Here is a 20,221-nt window from a genome sequence, read left to right as displayed (position 1 = left end):
GACAGTCTGAAGATATCTGTCTTCTGAACTACAAAAAATTTCTACTTCCTGAAGTGCCAAAGAAACTCAACCAGCTCTATAACTTTTGTCTTGTAAATGAAACTAAAAATTGTGGGTGTGTGGTAATACCTTACCTTATGAATTTTGTGAGACTTACTGAGATGTGGAACTGGTGATTTTTTTTGGAATGAAGAGTTCATTTCACAGGGTTGACTTTCAGTCCATGGATTTTTCTGGCCAGAATGTAGCCACACTTTCAGATATGAATGTCTGCTTTTGTGAGCATTGTTAACTTTGGCTTGAAAGTTATACCAGAATGATCCTTAGTTCAGACACAGCTGAGTAAAAGTTTCATTAAGGGGAAAAAAAAAAAAAGAGAATGAAAGATATAGAGAGAAGAAAGTCCTGGCTGGTGTCCTTATAATCACGCAGTGTCCATGGCTGGGAGCAGTGGTTCAGCCGCAGTTTGGCAGCTGAATTGCAGAGCCTTGTTGGACTGAGGCTGCCTTTGCTTCACTACAAAAGACCAGACTTAATTTATTTCTTCATATTCCAAAGCAAATTCTTTGTCTTCAATGGTGTCCCAGGAATGCGTGCATTTGTTCACAAACTATAGCGTTGACACATTTTCCTAGTTAGGTGAATGGAGTCATACAAAACTGAAACAGAATAATTTTCAATTTTATTTATTTGACACTGTATGATATCCCTGTAGTTGTTCTTTCTATTCCACTACTACAATAAAACTGTAGACAATACCCTACAGGAAACTTTTATATGTTGAGAAAGGGCTTTTATTTTTAGAAGACTATAGTTCTCCACTTGGTGGTCTGCCTGTTAAAAGCAAACAGTTTAGAACACAGTTCAAATCAAATATTGAATACTGGCTATGCCACTCTTGATTCAGGGGCAATTGGTCTCTGCAGTCTAATCTGCTACATTGTACAGGAAAAATTTGTTTTCATGTTTTATATATATATAATATATTTTTCAATAGTTATTTTGCTGAACATAATGGTAAATAAAACATTTCCTTACAGGAATTGAACAATAGGTATGTGGCTGGGTCTGAGCATAAAATTAGTCTACGTGTCTTTTGCAGGCACTTAACAACTTGGTCTGCCAATGTTCTTACCTGAGTGGCTGCAATGGAGGGAGCTGGGATAGCAGCAAATCCAGAATAAACATTTCTCCAGAGGTGGGGGGGTACAGTTTCATCCTGGTGTTAACTTGGTTTTATCAACTTGGCTCAGATTAAATGGGAGAGAACATTTTGTGTGTATGAAATACTGCACTGGTATATTTGGAGATGTAGTGATGAGGGAAAGAGTGAAAGCCTTGAAACTTAAACCAGGGAAAGAGACATTAGGAAAGAGAATGCAGAGTGGTAGCACATCCCCTGCAGGCAAAGCACTGCTGCTGTTCTAAACACATGTTGAGAACACAGTACCTTGGGTCTGTGTTGGGGACCTGCCCCTGCCATGTGGTCCTGGGAGAGGGGCCCTGGGGGGAGGCACGGTGTTTCCCTGCCCCTGGTCAGCCTCGTTCCCCATTGGTTTTTTGTGTTCCCCTGTGTGGGCAGGGACCCTCAGTCCCGGGATTGCAGCAGTTCCTCAGCAGATCCTCAGCCATTCGGCTGGAGAAATAAACATCTCTGAAACATCTAGCAGGAATCTGTCCATAGATATTTCTTTTCCACGGGGCTCGTTGTCTGATACACGTGTTGCAGTTTCCCTACTGTAACAGGTCTGGGTCTCAAAAGTATTTAATTAAAAAAAATTTTTTGTTTATCAGTCATGTGCTTTGGGGAAGTGTGTAGTGCTCCCTGCTAGAGAGACAGCTAGCAGTACTAGGAGTTTTATTGCCAGGTACTTTGGGGAATTATCTGTCCTCTTAAAAGAAATAAACAGGGAAAAAACATGGGCTGCTCTGACCACTAAAATTCCAATTTTCCTACACCTTATTGCAGACTATAATTTCATGTGGTCTCTTAATCCAGTAAGAGACAATCTATGCCATCATAAGACAATTTCTGTTCTGACAAGATAAGAAATGTAGATATTTAAGTTGGATGCAAGAACTCAAAAAGGCCACGTTTCCTTAATTAAAAAAAATCATTCCAGTATTTTTTCCAAGGAAACACAATTTACAAATTCTTAAGTTTACAATTTATAGGTTATTTCTGAAAGCCTTTTAATTTACTATATATGTCTATACGCACATACATTTTATACAGAAAAATTTTCATATATATAAAAGATGAAAGGCTGCTTAATAAAATATTTATATTTACCTCTTTTTATTATACTTAATTACCAAATTTTTGGTATGTATGATTCTATTATGACTATAAACTGTAGATTAATTTAGCCAAGCAAATGCAGTATATTTAAACTCTCTGTACATTGTACATTTTTTTCATGCATCAGACTATTATATAATTATTAGATACTTATAATACATGACATTTTATTTTTCACTATGTCTACAAATTTCTAAATTTGTGTGTCGTGGTGCTTTAAACTATCTTTACATCTATAAATTTAAGAATTTGGAGACATAATGATACTAGGTTATGACAGCAATATTTCTGTTTGCTTCTCCCATCTCAAAACAGAAATCCAAATCCAGGATTCCTAATCTCATGTTTAGGTGTCTAGTCAGTGAGAGACAGTATGTCATGGATTCAGGATGAGTTTTTTGGTAGTTTGAAATTACAGATTTAAGCAATGCCTTCCTCTATAAAAGGATGATATCCCTTGATATGGGGGTATAATCTTGCTTTAAATAAGCAGTTAACAAAACATGCTTTTGCTGTTCAAAAGGAGATAATGTAGGTATTTTTACAGCAGATCTGTAAAGTGAAGTACAAGACAAAATACTTGGGTGTATTTTCCAGCGCCTTTTTTTGTTTCTCCTTGTTTTTTTCTGTTGTGTTATATAGGATTCCTCTATTTCTTCCGTGACACCTATGGCATCCAGTCTCGTGCTTCCCCTACGTGGTGTGCAAAGCAGAGCAGCTCACTGGGAATTTTGTTTTCAATATTTGCTTACGGCAGTGATAGAGGGCTAGATGTAGATCTAGGTCTGAAAAAATGAGACACTGTTTTGTGGTATTGATTGTGGAGAAAGGAGGTGAAGAGCACAGGAAACTGAACTTAAAAACACTTTGGATCTAGAATAGTCCATTGCAGGGCACAGCCCTCCCGGTGGAAAGCTGGACTTCTGGACATTGCCATTTGGGATTGCAAAATAATTCATAAACCCCTACTAACTACAGGAGGAAAAAGGGAATTTTCCAAGCATTTTTCCTCCTTTGCGGCATTTTACTTTGTCATAACATCCATATTTCAAGTTGCAGTGGTAATGTTAAAAATATGTTGGAGCTATTCTGGTGGATGCCTTTACTGTCCTGAATTTTGCTAAATCAAATACATGAATATTTAATATTCCTAAATGTTTCTACAAAGCCTATAGCCACTTTCAGGGTAAAATTCAATTGCCTCTGGCTCACACTGAAGACAAGCTTCCTTTTGAAACAGCTATTCTTAGAAAACAGTGCTATAGAGCACAGAGCAGTGGAATTGCTATGCATAAGGTTAGGGCAATTTCTTTTTGCCTTTAGGTGATATGACCAGCTGACATTTCAGCACAAGGATCCTTCAGAGCAATATAGAGAATTTGATGTGACAGTGTCTCTGAGTTAAGCACTGAACTTAGAAAAGTATTCACTATATATACAACATATGTACTGCCTCTCATGTAATCAAGGAGTTTCTCTGGCTTGTTTCCACATGTAGTTGTGTCTTTTTTTTGTCCTCATTTTTATTTTGACTGATGCATACTTAAATGATCACACTTCCCATACACACACCACCCCCTGTGCCTGCACTTTGCAGGAGATGCCTTGTCCATTGCCATTTCTGCTTCCCCACCTCTCGTGTTTCAGTCGGATTGATTCTCTTGCCAGGAGTGTCAGCTGAGGCAGTATTGTAAGTGCAGGGGAGCTAGAAGCTCCTTGCTTCTGAGAGGGTGATACCAGGAAATGTCACAGTCTGTCCTCATCAGCTTGGATTAAAGCTGGATGGAATATTTGGCCAATGCACTAAAGACAAAGCAGAGCATGTTGGAAATCTGCAGTTTGAACAGTTACATTAGCAAAGGAACTCGCAAATAAGTCTTTATGAAGAAAATAATTAAACAACGTGTGTTGACTCCCCCTAAATAAAAATAAGTTTTGCTTTGGTGGGTGGTTGGTTGGCTGGTTTTTTCTTTTTTTTCTCTGAAGATGCTCTTCACCTATTTTTCCTGAAAACAGATAATGAAAGGAAGTAATCTTTAGGATGTTGGATTTCAAAGTTTCTTTCATGAATGTGATTGAGATACATCATTTCTCCACAGCAAAATCTTACCCTATTGCTCGCTTGAGTTCATGGTTTGTTATTTCCAAGCCCCTCTTTGGTTTATTTGAGAAACTTGGTGGGTTCTTCTGCTTTCCCAGAGCAACAAACATTTTTTCTGATAGTGGATGGCAGAAAAGATGCAAACCTAGAGAAGTTACTTAAAAGTATGGATTTCATCTTTGTGGTTTGGAAATCTTCATTCTGGTCAACCCTGCAGTATCTGGGTGAGAAAGGGCCCTTCAGTGGTTGGAGATGGTTTCCCTTTGCTTCTGTGAACACCAGAATAGCACCCGGGTGACTCCAAGTGACAATCCCTGTAGGAGAACATACCACTGCTGCTACCTTCTAGTCAGCTCCAACTGGGTCACTGGTTCACTTTGATTACAGTGTTATCCATTTTCCATGTTAAATAACTTATGTGTTATTTATGTATTGCATTGTGACAAAGTCATTGCTTTTTGATCTCTAAGGTGGATGTTGCTGCTTTTCATAGAAGCAGAAAGTCTGAAAGTCATAAATGATCATGAGCTGTAACAATGCTTTACTGTACAGATGTTTTACAGTAAACCAGTGGGATAGAGCATTCTGTAAATTTAATGGCACATCACTTCAAACATCATATAATTACAAGGTGTAAGTTGGAATAAAAATTACACCTTTGCAGGTTAAGTAAAGAATGGCTAATAAAATTGTAACAGACATACATTATACAGCATGGGGTTCATAATGAATAATTGCTAGGTTATTAGTGCTTAACAGATTAAGGGTACTTCCATTTATTACTGTGCTCCACTAAGGATGAGCATTAATTTTTTTTCAAAGCAAATTCACTGGAAACAGACAGTTTAAAATTTATGCTTGTAATGATTGCTACATGGTCCATTAAGACCACCTCTAAGTGAGCTTAATTTGTAACAGATAAATGTACACGTCTACATATTTTTCAACGTAGTTTATGGTGCATCCTGCACAGCTGTGCCCAACTGATTAAATCCTCACAAAATTTAAATAGGAAACCCATTACACAGACAGTATTATATCCATTTATCATACACACATTTTCAATTTAACTCTCTAAGTCTTTGTGCAGGATATTTTCACTGTTTCATTAAATATGTATAGCAAGGCCATTTTCTCTTCTGATTTGTTTTGTGCTTTTGTTTTCTGGGTTTGTTTGGATCCTACTTTTCCATTCTATCATCGAATAATTAAGAACTTCAGCAAACTGAACATCATCTACAACAATTATCTCAGTAATGATCCTATATGTGACAGTCACTTAAAATCCTAGATCTAGAGAGCTCTGACCTAGGGAAAAGAAGCAGGGGGCTATAACCACTATGTAGGGAAAGGTGATTGGTACTAATACCCTCACTTCTCTCTCTGAATGGACACTGGACTTTGCATTTGTCTGAAGAGATAGACATGCTAGATGCTGATAAATGTTGGCATTACAGATGTTTCTCTCCTTGCTTCAGCATTTCCCATTACCGAACTCTGGACACCTCCTGATTTTGTTAAAATCCTTTCTAGAATCCCATTCTGATCTGTCCAGCTTTATCTTTGCTTTAGGTGTTTTGAGTCTCATATAAACCACAGTCCTGGCTTATAGAAATAGGATTAGAAGCATTTGTCCAATTTTAGAGACAATTTTACAGATCAAATTTAGCTGCTCTGAGTTATTTGAAATCCCTCTTATCGTCATTGACTATAGAGTAATTTAAAGGTGTTAACTTCACTTGCCCTGAGCCCTATGTAAAATAGATGGTATGAAATGTCAGCCAAATACTGCTCTACTTGGTTCAGACCCAAGAAGAATTTTCTCTGGATCTGGTAAAAATCTTGTTCATCATATTCTGTGGTCTGCTAAGGTGAGCCTCTGCAACAGGGCACAGGTTTATTAAGGTTGATAGAGCCTGCACTGATAGAACACTGCAAAATAAGGGACAACTTTTGTTTAAGGTGTAGGACCAGCTTTGTTTTTCTGAGAGTAACAGTAGGGAAACAAGATTTTAAAAGAACAAGAATAAATAATTCTTGTTCATTCATGTCTGCAATCCCCTAACTAAATGCCAGAGACAGATTTTGTGCTCTTCTACAAACTGAACAAACAAACAGAGCCACAAGGAACTGTTGACCTCCAAAATCTTCAAGAATTGACAATTTACTATGGAAAGAAATGGCTGTTTAAATACAGCTTTTTTGGTAGGTGGCTGTTTCCTTGATATGTGTATAAAATCAAATCAAACCATATGGGCATTTTTTTAGCAAGCCATGGGTATTTTAGAGAGAAATTTAAAGGATTTGATAATTTTGCTTTTCTCAGTGGTGCAAATAGTGACAATGATTTATTACCATCTTCTTTTTAGTCTATCTTTGAAGCCATTGAAGGATTTTTTCCCCAAAGTTAAGTGTCAGTCCCTTTTCCACAGAAACACCAAAACTGGTGGGCATGTGATTTAGTTTAAAGACCTTTCAGAAGACAGAAACTATTTTATATCCTTGTATTCTGAAATTTGTTTCAGTATTTTAGAATTTTGATTATATGCTAACAAAGGAAATGATTGAGGTCTTTTCTGGTTAAGATGAAAATTCTGGTGTAACACTTTGTCAACTTGCATGATTTTTCCATAGGATTTTAATGTGGGCTAGAGCTAGTCCTGATGTTTTTCAGAGCTTTTTACACATTTGTTCTGCTCAAGCCCCTTGTTTCGACTTCTCATTTCACTTATTTTCCTTTTAAAAAGCCAAGTCATCTGTGGGAAGGAAATAGGGTTCCCAACTAAGAACACTCAAGTGCCCATCTGTTCTTCCAAACATCAGCTTCAGCATAAATACAAGGACAGACAGAGCTACACTACATCATCCTTGGAATGTAGTGGGGAATGAACTTCCCAAATCTTGGAGAGAGAGTGGAAATGTCTTAGTAGATTTTAAGGGAAAAGAAGATGTCCCTCCTGTGAGAATGGGGGGGCTAAGAAGCAAACACTGTTAAAATGCTGTGGAATTATTTCCTTATTGCAAATACTCAGGTGCTCTGGGAGCAGACCCCACACCTACAGCCAGTGCTGCTGCCTCGGGGTGGGACTGAAAACACTTGGGGAACCAAGTGCCTCTTGTAAAATAGGAAAGTGCATCTCTGAATAAGCCCCATGAGTGTGATATTTTCAACTTACTATCTTAGAAGATTAGATAAATGCTTAGGAACAGAGAAGTCAACCCATGGAAAAAATGTCCTAGATATTTGTTTCTGTTCAAACATCACACAGATAAAGAAGCTGGCTGAGCTGGACAGCTCTTGAACAAACCCTAGGCGAAGTCAGCCTGTAAAGACCTCTGTGAGGATTTGAGCATCAAGACCTATGTCCCAGTTCATTCAGAGACATCTGTTACAGATGTTACTGATCATTTTTTTCAGTAAGAATCAGTTGTGACCAGTAAAGTGCCATCTCCATGGTCTGGACAGTAGGTGGATTCTTCAAAATGTGAAAACAATTTTGTCATCACAGGTGTGAAAATAATTTTTCAATTGTATCTGGTATTATTTTTAGATTTCAGGGAGGGAATGTTTTAAAGGATAAAGAATTCTAGGTAATGAGTTGCTTGCAGATGAAGTCTAAAAGAGGAAACCTATTAACCAGGAATATTAGTGGCTATCCAGTGTCTGATGATAGTTTTTTTTCATGGAAGCACAAAATTATGTCTTTTGCCTCTGCATGAGTTTTTTGGGCCCTTGCTTGTGATATCAAGGAATTGTTGTCTGTGATATTCTGGTGTATATATACCCACTTCATCTACATAAAAAAGATACTTGTGCTTGTGATGAAACTGTTCTTTGCATGGTTAACGGATAAACATTTCAACAGAAGTGTTTATTCAAAAAGGCAAACAGTGCAACTGTATGAACCCGAGGAGGTTTTTGTCACAATCTGTTACCTTGAAACCCTACCAAGACAAACTTACTTCAGAGGAGTCTGTTTTATTTTGCTGCTGGCAGCAAAATGGTTAGCTGCAGAATAATCTTATAGAGACCTGGTTGCTGATTAAAAAAAAATTAGAATGCTCCCTGTGTCATACTTTCAGAGTAAACTTCCTCACATGTTTAAATTTTTGAGGAATAGCTAGTGCATTAATACAATATTGTTAAATAATCATCACACTTGAAATTATTAATGTAGCTAATTATAGGTATCTAAGAATCTGCCAGCCCTTCAGTCTAAGGTTAACTTTTTTGCAATAAATAGATGTATGAAAAAGACAAACTAGCTGCCTCTCAGAACACAGAGGACTCTATAATGATTTCTGGAATATTTCCAGAGCAATGGAAGAATAATTGGTAACCAGTTTACAAGCAGGAAAATCACCCTTAATCTACTGAGGATGCTGAAAGCAATAACGTTTTGGATCCAAATTATATTAAGATCTTAAACATTTCAATTCTTGGGTGCTCAGCTGAACCATAGCCCCTATTCCATCTTAGCTCAACCTTTATCATTTACATAAATTTATTGAAGTATGGCCCATTCAGAATGCAGTTTCAGGTGAGACTGTAGCCACAGCAGAGTCAGAGGTAGGATCTTGCCTTAAAGCTGAGCTAAACAGTTCAAGCAAATTCAGTGAACAAGAAAAAACTTATGTGTCAATTAAAATAAATACAGAAAATATTTTCTGCATGAGAAAGGGAAAAATGCAGTTAGCAGTAGTTCTTAACAGGTTTTTTCCAATGGGGATATTTTTTATCCTCCAAATGATAACCAATTAAAATATCTTCATGACAGAAGCTGACCTTCGTGAAAATACATTTTGTCCTCAGAAGCAGGAGGTTTGATTATCATATAGTTACCACAGCACACATAAAATACCTGGCTTGGAAAGTTGAATGAATCATGTTTAATTAAACTTTGTTTCAACTGAGTTGACTTGCAGTCAAATTGGAAAGGACTTTCACATTTTAACCAAAAAAATAAATCTTCAAACTACAGAAATATGCAAATATTGCTCTAGAGAAGTCTTGTGGAGCTGTAATTAGGACTATTTAGGATTTTGGTGCCTTTGTAGTGTTTGTGGTTTATACGATATTGCATTAACTGGTGGTGTCATGAGCTGTATTCTTTGGGCTCCCTTGTGTGTCACATGACTTCTGATTATTTTTTTTACAGTTTTTCTTTTCCTTTCAAACTATATTGTGGTTTTTTAAAACTATAATTATTGCATTATGTGCCAAAACATTTCTGCTCCCATATGGGTAAAATATGAAATGTTTTCACATAACTCTGCAATGTGATATTAAACAGATTTAACACAAATTTAATACAAACATAATAAAACTAAGGTCCTCTAAATTTAAGTCTCCTTAGAACATGAATTATTTTTATTTAGATTGAAAACTGAAAATAACCACCATCATTTTTCTGTATTGCTCAGCTGTTCTTCTCTGTTTGTTTCCAAATCCTTCTTTAGAAGCCTTTTTTTTTCTCTGAAACCTTTTTCTCTGAAATCCTCTGAAACTGATTGTCTCTCCTTTTTATTGCTTTCTGAATCATTGTCCCAGATCATGCGTGCCTGCAAGGGTTAGTGAGCTGCTTGGAGTGGATCCCTGTGTCTGTCTCTTTTAGGGGCTCTTTACCACTGTGTGCCAACTGTTTTGCCCTCTGTTTTTGCCGTGTGTAAAAAGCACAATGCAGAAAGTATTTTAGATATGCACTGTGCATAAATACAGTGGATGAGCAGGGCTGAAGAAGGTGATCCTTAATATCCCACTTCCTGAGCAGGGAGTTGTCCAGCTGGGAACAATTTTGTGATGTTGCCATGCTCTGGAGTATGTTTCTCTTTTCTTACAAGTTCTTGGGTCACAAAAAAATGCACAGAGCTGATGAATCTCTGTGCAAGAGAAAGCAGAAGGGAGAAGAATGAAGTGTTGGCTGGGTGGTAGTGGAAGGAAAATGCTTTCAGGTCCTAAACTTGTAAATTATTTTCATTTGGACAAAAAATACAACTTAGTGTTAAAGGTCTGGATCCAATATTGCCCTTTGAATTTATCAGCTTCCATTTCCTAATTTCTAGTGCCTGTGAGCCGTGGAAGTTTATGGACTTACATGCTGGCACTTATATACCTCAGCAGCTTCTGGACAATTGCCGGCTGCTGGGTATTCTGAATAACCGAATCCCTGCAATGGAGCAGGGCAGAGGGGCTGGTTCTGGCTGTTCCACTGGTGCATGCACACCCAGACACATCCAGTCAAAAAATGGTCACTGCTCAAGTCCCTTGTGGCCAGTGTCATCTTCTAAAAGCTTCTCGGGAGAAGCATATTCTTACCAAGTTCCCTTTGGCAAGATGAGCAATTTTTTCTGCTATATTTTGTGGCTCATCCTTTGAAACATCCTTTAAGCATATGCTCTGGGCTGAAATCCTATTTGCACTATTAACTTTTATTCTGTAATAACTCATTTAAAAACATCAGATAGTCTCTAAATAGGTGTTTTATTAATGTTTTGTTAAAAAATAATAAATTCTGTTCCTATTAAGTCAGGACTCTGCAGCCTCTGCAATGTAACCTTGACATTTCAAAACTCTTTTAAGACTTTGCAGAGCCTTCCTGATAGATTGAAGAGTTTATTGTTTTATCAGAGAATACACTCAGAGGAACTGCTGATTTTTTTATTCAAGTGCTAATGTCTTAACCCTACTTGGACCTCAGATCTGAGTTCTGTATAAATGCATAATAAATATATAGTGTATATAACTATATTTATATTCTTCAGAAACAAAAATGGCTTACAAAATCTAATTAGCTTTTTCTTTTCATTCTGCCTGATTAGTTTCAGTTATTTGATTTTGAATCCATTGTTTTCTCCGATTGATTTTGCACTATAAGTATTGAAGCTAATGTAGTTGTCTGAATAAATGTTCTGTTCAGAAGTGGGAGGTCACTGATACTCCTTAGCCAGGCTATTTTCTGTATGCAGTTCAGATGGCACCCAGGGTAGTGAAAAGTTAATGAAATCACCCAAAATCTTATGAGAAGAGTTCGAATGAATTTGCGCTGATACGTATGAACTTGTTAGCCCATGGACAGACTCAGTCCTTCAGCTCAGTATTTATTAATCCAGACAGAAATCATACTGCCTGTGGAACTTTGTGAGGAGGAGGCATTTTTCTCAATTCCCTTTTACCTAGGTATATGGCATTTCTATCTTTGCTACAAAACACAAATTTAGCTTGTTATAACACCCTCCTTGAGCAGCGATGGAGTGCCACTAAAATATATCTTCTGACTCAAAGTTTAACACTGTGCTTCTACTGCTGTAGCCAATATGTTGCTGTGAAAAATCGTGGTGAGTATTTATCTGGAATTATTGAAGGACTCGACCTTCTTCTGTCAAGTATTAGCAACACTATTGAGTTCTTTTTTAATAGTGTTTTTGTTATCTCTGTCCTTGTAAGTTGCTTCTTCCAAATGTTATAGCTTATTAGTTTATATGTTATTTCCATTGCAATTATAGCCAGAACAAGAATGTTTTTTTACCTTTTTAGCACATTGTTACAATGCATCATTTTTAGATCCTCATTGTTCCTTATTAGAGGTTTTTTAAGCCCTCAGCTCTCACTGGATATCAAAGCATGCTTATGATATAAACGAGCTAAAGTTTATGGAAGGATGTTGTTGCATTGGTGACAGTCTGTGGTGTTTTACTGGGGTTTGTGTGTGTTTGATCTCTTAGGTTAGTTAAGTGTAATATAAATGTACATAAATATCAGACATCTGGTACAGCCTCTGCTGGAATGGCTTCATGACTGTGCCAGAATATTGAGATGTCTGCAAGTTCCCCCTTACCTCCAGTATGGTGCCACCTTCTTCTGATGTTTTCTTCCACTGGCATAGATCAAATAGGATATGATGGAATGTGTGAGATGAGTAGCTTCGTCTGAGGAGAACTTGGGGATCTTTAAAAAACCCCCAAACTATTGGAAGATAAAGTGAAGCAGATGAAAACTATTGATGGGGCCCTGAGAAGATTATTTTAAAGAAAATGGTGATTTGCCTCATTTATTTCAGTTTTCATTTTGCTTATGTTCTGCTCAGTGGCTGTGTGGCCTCTGTGTGTATTACCCAAGCACGTCATAATCGCAGTAATTCCCAGCCTATGCAAAGCTTTTACAAGAAGCTGGTCCATACAGGAAGTCATGTGGCTTCAATGTTCTTGGAACTCATGTGGCATGAGGTTGAGTCTGAGAGAAGGACATTTGGATTAAAATTGTAAACTCAAATATTAGGAGAGACTGGTCAGAATTTATGGTTTCAGAGCCCTCTAGAGCAATATGGGATACAAAATTATCTTTGTGTACTATTCAATCATATTTAGCTTTTTTAAAATGCTATAGTAGTGGTTTATTTACATTTTAGGACATTTAAAATGTTTTGAAAATACTATAAAATTTAAATTTTAACATAAATCTAATAAAAGCTGATTACTGTCACTATGAACCAATTCTGTCTGATTTCCTTGAGAAATAGTGACTATAGGCCATATATATATAGCTTTTCTAACATTGTCAGTGGGTTTCCTGGTATATAATTAAAAGCAAAATGTGGCCATTGAATTCCCTAAACAGCAATAAAAATGAACTCTGAAAAGTATGTATTTGGGGTATAAATAGTTGATTTTTCTTTTAAATTGGGTTTACAAGACTATTGTTAGTAGTATCGTTTCCTTTCTCACTGCATCCTTGAGAGTGGGTGTTTGCAGATGCACTATTACGAGAGCTACTTACTGTAATATCCTTTCTGAGTAAAGGCAGGCAGCCTGTGCTAATTGCTTTAGAGACACTCTGAGATGTAATATAAAATGTCACTTCAGCCCTGTTCATAAAGACCTGAGTTTCCAAATGTTCAGTGCATTACAATAAGTTTTGGGTTGGGCTGAATTGGACTATTGATTTTTTTTGCAATTAGGTTTTAATGAATTGTATCCACTGAAGTTTACATTTGTCGAGGGACTTCAAAGATTGGATGGTGATAATTTAATTCACTTCATTTATTTTTTTTGTGTATATCTAACACTAGAGACCTCCAGGAAATATTTTCTAGGTATCAATATTTTTGTGTTAGCTTCCAGCATCTACTTTTCTCCAATATAATATTAATAAAATATGTAAGATTATAGGAATTTGGCTTGCTCAAGAGCTGTTGAGGTATTCCACATCTTAGAAATTTATATTTTCTTGCTGTTTGTTCCCCTGCATCTTTTGGATTAAACTGCTTGACTGAAACTGGTCAATAAAGGTTTTGTTGGACTTTTTTTCTTTTATGGTAGCTTCTATTTGTATTAATCTTTATCACTGGGCACTGAAAAGCTGTTTTTCCTTGTTAATGCTTAATCAAATAGCATGGCAGCAGATAATCCCCTGTTCTGATTTAGTAACACACAGTGTTCCAGGAGATTTTCTTATGCTGTTTTATTAAATTATGTGCTTTTGCAAGAGAAACAAGTGTTCTACACCAGTCCCAAAATGCTGATTCAAGGATGCTTATACAGCTTAGTTTATTCTTGAAGGGTCACGGTCTCTGCTACAACTTTGTATTTATGATCCATTTCACTCTCCTAATGGAAAATCACATTTTTTTTTTTTTTTTTCTGAGATAGTTTAAAAGTCCCTAAGTGATTAAGGATCAGGAAATTAGTGATTCTATATTTATGTGTGAGAGTTTCCTTTCTCTTCCCTATGCTAATATACTGGATTTCCCCTGTGCTGGACAGTGGTCATGAATAATTTTTTCTGCGTGTAGTTGTGCGTCAGGAGGGTTTTCCTGTGGGCTGAGGTGAGGCTAGATGGGTTAGTGAGCCCCTCAGGGTAGGACAGCATCACTTCTGCTCTGGGCAGCCATCACCTCTGCTCTGGGCTCTTTGTCAGGGGTGTTCAGCACTTCACTGCACTTGACTGGGTCTTCTCTCTCTTAATGTGATTACAGCTAATCCCAACAGCATGTTAACTCGTTCTTCCAGCTGCAGCAGCATCTCTCTGCCTATGAAATAGCATTTTTCAGCCATCCATGTGTCCTGTTTGCCAGCTCCAAGCAGAGGTGCTGCTCTCAGAGTCTGCCCAGCCCAGGAGCAGCCTCACAGTGTTAGGGATAAACCAAAGCTAAAGCATCCCAGAGGGATGTGACATATTAGCTTGACTTAGCTCCATAGCTTTTGTATTGGAATTTTGGGATGTAACACTGGTTTGCAATACAGAGAATTTGATGTGCAAGTGGCTGGATAGAGGGACCTTCATGATTTCTTTGATGTTGACCCACTCCATGACATTGCGTAAATAAGTCACTGAATCTTGCTGTGCTTTTGTTCTTCCTATATACCCTTACTCTACCTCTTATATTCAATCTGCAATGTTTCAATCTTTCATACCAAAAAAGCAAATATTTCTTGAAAGAAAAAGATTCCAGGTTTTGTTTTATGCTGCATGATTTGCGCTTGCTTAGGTAAGAATCACTCAAATTAGACTCAAAAACATTCACAATAATTCTAGCTTGCCATATTTTACCATTTAATTTCAATAAACATGTTCATCTACAGGTTTTTTTTTTCTTTCAAACTAAATAGTAGACATACCTTCAATTTCTTTTTAGATTTAGCCCACCCCCTGGTGAATTTATGCAGCTCTCCTTATCTGGGAATCTGTTGTCCCTTCCAGAACTATTTGGGCATGAGACCCTGAATTAGGCAATTAAAAAAGACACAGAGCTTTTACAACTGTGCCTAAATACTACTTTTAAATTTGTACTCAGCCATTTCCAAATAGAAATATGCACTTTGCACATGCGACTGTGCAGATTAAAGCCAACAATTTAGGTTTATGGTGTGAGTGCACCTGCATGTAAACCTTTATTTTAAAATTCGGTTATGCACAACTTTGCTTTTTAATTAGGTTTTCCTTTTTCTCTTTGAAAAAAATTTGCATATGCATATATTTGCATAATTTGTGTCTATTTTTAGAAAGTGTGACTGTAAATTGAACTTACAGAATGGTAGGGTACAGTTTGGATTTATCCAAGTATGTAACTTACATAAATAAAAACAAGGATCTGTATCCCAAAGTGAAAACTTAGGTCTGGTTAAAATGTGGAAAATTTCTTTGTCCTTTGGCTAAGTAAGAAAAGAAATTTCACATCATAAGAATGTGTTCTTTGTGCTTCCTCATGTTTTCCTCTCGAATACCTTTTCTTTAAAATACAGCTGATCTTGTTATCACTATCAGAATGTCTAATACTGACGTTAATTTTCCCTCTGTCTATGAAATAGTTTACCAGTAATATTGGTTGCAATCATGGCATAAGAGGCATTTGTGCAAAATAGTGATAGACTTTTTATATGTTGAGATATTAGCAGTGGTTTACAAGCAGTGCTGGTAGCAATGATTTTTGTTCTCTAGAGCATTTTAGTACAATGTTAGTAAGGGTATTTAGGAGTCTCTGGGGCAGGACATGGAGAGAAGAGGAAATATTTGGAGACAAAAGCACATATTTCCAGATGAGTAGCTTTCTTCTTCTTTCTTCTTTGAAATATGTCTCTCTTTTTTAATAAATTTTGTTTGCAGATTCCTTTCCCTGTGACAGCCTCCTTCAGTTTAAAACCATATGGCCTAGCAGGACAATACCAATTAGCTAAAGTGAATGGGCTATTTAGTGAAAAGAAAAATAAATATTGCAGATAAATAACTCATTCTGCTCAGCTGCTGAATGAATTTCCAAACAGGCTAACCTTGAGTTTGTATACATATAACTTTTAACCTCCTGAAAGCTATAAAAGTCTAGTGTCTCCATATGAAGTGAAACATGTCAGAATGAAATTGAAGAAAGGATGGAAGTGAGAGGAAAACAATGCAACAACAACAAAAAAGAAGAAAACCATAATTCCCCAGCAAATAAAATCTAGAAATCATAGAATTAAAAAAGTACTACATAAACAAAGTTTACTTACATCGTTACTTTGTCTGCTCCCGTGTCAATACAGAAGAGTTCTTCACAGCAAATTTCCAAGTGTTTAATCCATTTTAAAATACCCTAAATGACAGTGTTTCACAAGGACACTTAGAAGATTATTACATGGTCAGATATATCTAATTATCAGTATTTCCTTTCCAAATTCAGCCTTTGCTCTGTTGCATCCTATTATTCCTACCCCATGAGCCCCATTAAATAGGTTTTTTTCTCTTCCTTGGAATGTTTGTACTTCAGACACTTAAGGATACCTATCATTGATCCCTTAGCTTAGAAATAGTTAAGAAGAGAAAAAACTGCTCTAACAGTATAAGATGCAGAGATAAAGCATTTTTAAACTGCTGGATATTTTTTTCTTACACTGCACTGCCATGTTTTTGAATAATATGCAGTATTAAAGTGTGCATCATTTTCCTCCTTAATTCTTCCTTTAAACTGGATTTTTTTCTATTTGATCTTTTCAATTAACTTGTGTTACAATGGTTGGATCAGGCTGGGGATTTTCAAAATGTAAAAGTTGGCCTGCTTTGTAGGTTAAATACCCTCTTAACTGCATGGTTATTTTTGCTTGATCCCATGTCTCCAGGGGACCAGGTCCACCTCATTTCCAAGCAGCAGATACGGAAATGGTTTTCTGTGAGAAGTGCTGCAGTTATTTACAGCACACACACACTGCTTTGTTGAGGGTATAATTATTTCCTGCCATCAATGATTTTTCTTTTTTTCCAGTTCTACCTTCTAGTTATCAATGTTGCTGTTTGTCTTGGAACTTCAGTTTTCCATGAAAGAAGCCTGGTTTAGTCAAGATAAGTGACCAAAACCATACTGGATTGCCAGCATTCTTGAGGTAAGAAGGTTGCTTTTATCTTTGACACTTGCTGATGCTGTTGTCTGCTTGTGTGTTTATGCTCAATGGCAAATTGTCCTTGAAGCCATCTCCTGTTTGAGGACAAGTTCTGCAACTGAAGGCAAACAGCTTCTGCATCCCACACATGTCCAGGGGTTCCACCTCCCTGACACAGTAAATTGTCATGTGTGAATCAAGAGATTTTGAAAATGACCTTTGCAGGTTTCCCAGGGAGGTTTGGAGTCTCCTTCCCTGGAGATATTCAAAAGCCAACTAGACACAGTCCTGAGTAAGGTGCTCTACAGGACCCTGCCCAAGCAGGGAGGTTGGACCAGAGGACCTCCAGTGATATCTTCCAACCTCACCCATTTTGTGATTCTGTCCTTCAGTAAGAAAGAACCAATCTCCCTTTTGATACTATTTATTATATTATTATTAATCATAATCAGAAACGTTGCCTACTTTTAGAGAGTAATTTCACAGAGTATTTAGAAAATACAGTCCGAGGGAGTTGTATAGATATTATTGGCATTATATCTGCAAACATGAAGCAATTTAGTAATTACTGCCCCAGCACGGTTTATATTTAATATATTAATTATATTTGCATACATCAGGTGTATACATGGAGACCTCAAAGTCATCTCTGTCAGATTTCATGAATCCGTGAGTCAGGTAAACATCTGCAGCCAGTACAAAAAGTGTGCTTAGTTAGGCGATCTATCAGGACCAGGATAAAACTGCTTCTTGCAACCCTTCCCTGCTAATTGAACCAGGACATAAAATAGTATCTGCAAATGTTTGACTCTTGATCCCAAACCAAGGGATCATTGTCAGGCTGTTTGCAGAGTATACCTCAAATACGATACGTTAAAAAAAGCAGTAGAGCAGACAATTAAATACATCTGTCTTGAATACTAGAGGTAAGGCTGACTGATTAAAGTCCATATTAAATGTTATCATTGCTAAATCCAGCTTTATCCTCAGTAACATATATATGGCTGTTGCAAAAAACAATGTTATCCTGGCAGTAAAAACCAGTGTCTGTCCAAGGTTGTCTGCAAAAGACTTCTCTTTTCACATTGATTGTTTTTTGTCTCGATAAAATTAGTGGTGACTGTTAATGATTTTCATAGTCACTACGGCAAGCCAGAGCTAAAGTTTTATGAAGATAAGGAAGTTTGTAAAGGTCTTCACCTGTGCCTAAGCACATTCCCTCTTTTTTTTTTTTTTAGTGTTCTCAAGCTGCTTGCGCCCCAACCACTCTTTGCTGTTTGCCAGTTACCTCCCTGGGCAGTGCCACAAAGCTTTAAAAACTTCTCTGTAGTTGCAAGAAGCCACAGAGATCTGAGCAGGCAAAACACGTGCTACACGGCTTTTTCACTTTATTCAAAACCTGAAATACTGCACATTTGTCAGGATGAGAGTTTTGCCTAAGCAAGTGCATTTCTACTAACAAATAAGTTCTAGAAGCTGCGTATTTAACTGTAGGAAAGATTGGTGCAGGCAAATAATTTGAACATTATATTGGATGAAAGTTGCTCATGTTTTGCTAGATCTTTAGACAAACTAACATGAACTGCTTGTGTAGGCTTGTTGGGCTTCATCCAGTAGATACAAGGACAGTGATCTCTAGACAGTATATTCATAACATAATTAAAACATCCATTTCAGGGATCCCCAGCAAGTCCCAACAGGCATATCATTATCACTTGAACTATCTTCGCTGTTTAATAAGTTTTATGTGAAGAGCTCATGGTCATGTGCATGTCTAATTGGCTGAACGTCTATAAGCACTTCACATGAAAATGGTCTTGAACTTACTTGTAGAATGTAATTGTGACAAATATTAAACCTGTAATGGTAATCAGGCAGTAAACTAAAGAGGAGGGTTTAAAGGCTCATTTTTAGATACAGAATATAGATGATGGAAGAAGCATCTGTTTTTGCAGGTCATATTCCTTATATGTGAACACAACTGCTGTAGCTATTTTCTAATGGGGTTTCTGAATTATAAAATATATCTTGTTTTCCTGTTTCATTGATCAGCAAAGATGGTCACCATCCTTCTTCTCATCTTATCATCATCATCTATCTCTTCTTGTTTATCAGGTTTTATGGACTACACTTCTAGCACTTCTTTTCTTCTCTATAAGAGGTCAAAAGGCAGATTCGAATGAGTCTGGAGATGAGTAGTCAAGTAATCTGGTTTATCTTTACACTGAATTTTGTTCATCAGTTGAGTTGCTGCTTCATAGACATGACATTCTAATTAGGTACAGAGAACAGCATCCAGGAGTAAGGTACTGTCTTTCAATTTTAATGAAGTATTATGGGAGTCTTAGTTTTAAACACTTCATTTGCCATTGTTATGACAAACAGACTAGGCCAAAAAATGGTTCATCTGGATCAGCATTTTAGGAAGTTTGTTTTTGAGAAAGAAAATTATTTTTGAATTTTCAAAAGCAGCATTTACAGCAAAATAAAATTCATTTTTTATGGTAAAATATCTCTTGAAAAAACAAAAATATCTCAAAAATATCTCTTGAAAAAACACAGAAATTCCAAGAACATTTCAAAAGTAGCTATGTCTAATCAATAGATATTATTTCTTAAAACTGGACACACTTCTATCTCATTCCAGCTAGATGGGGCTCTACAGGAACTACTGGAGCTGTTTGTGTTTTCTTTCCATAAAACCAGTTAAATATTAAATGTTATTAATTGATCTTAGTTCTTTTTCCTCTCCTGTTTCCCATAATATCTGCAAAGGGAAAAGCACTGACAATATTAATGAAGGGAAGCCAGTTGATGTAATCTTTTTGGATTTCAGTAAAGCTTTCAGTACTGTCTCTCACAGTATTCTTCTGGACCAAATGTCCAGCATTCAGCTGAATAAACACATTGTGTGGGCATCTGGCACAAAGGGTTCCAGTGGATGGGGGGCATCAGGCCCAGCACCGCCAGAC

At 36.9% G+C, this 20,221-nt stretch overlaps 1 long non-coding RNA gene across 1 annotated transcript in view; it reads left to right on the top strand.

Moving 5' to 3' along the window:
* Positions 1 to 20,221, top strand: part of LOC125332153 — a 127,278-nt gene that overhangs the window by 36,659 nt on the left and 70,398 nt on the right. Inside the window, exon 2 of the long non-coding RNA XR_007206373.1 lies at positions 17,135 to 17,252. This is a non-coding gene — a long non-coding RNA (uncharacterized LOC125332153). The remainder of the gene's footprint in view (positions 1 to 17,134; positions 17,253 to 20,221) is intronic.

This window comes from Corvus hawaiiensis, chromosome 12, assembly GCF_020740725.1.
Source record: "Corvus hawaiiensis isolate bCorHaw1 chromosome 12, bCorHaw1.pri.cur, whole genome shotgun sequence".
Classification (NCBI taxonomy): Eukaryota; Metazoa; Chordata; class Aves; order Passeriformes; family Corvidae; genus Corvus; species Corvus hawaiiensis.
The sequence above is the reverse complement of the archived record's forward strand: the minus strand, read 5'-3'. Positions and strand labels throughout refer to the sequence as shown.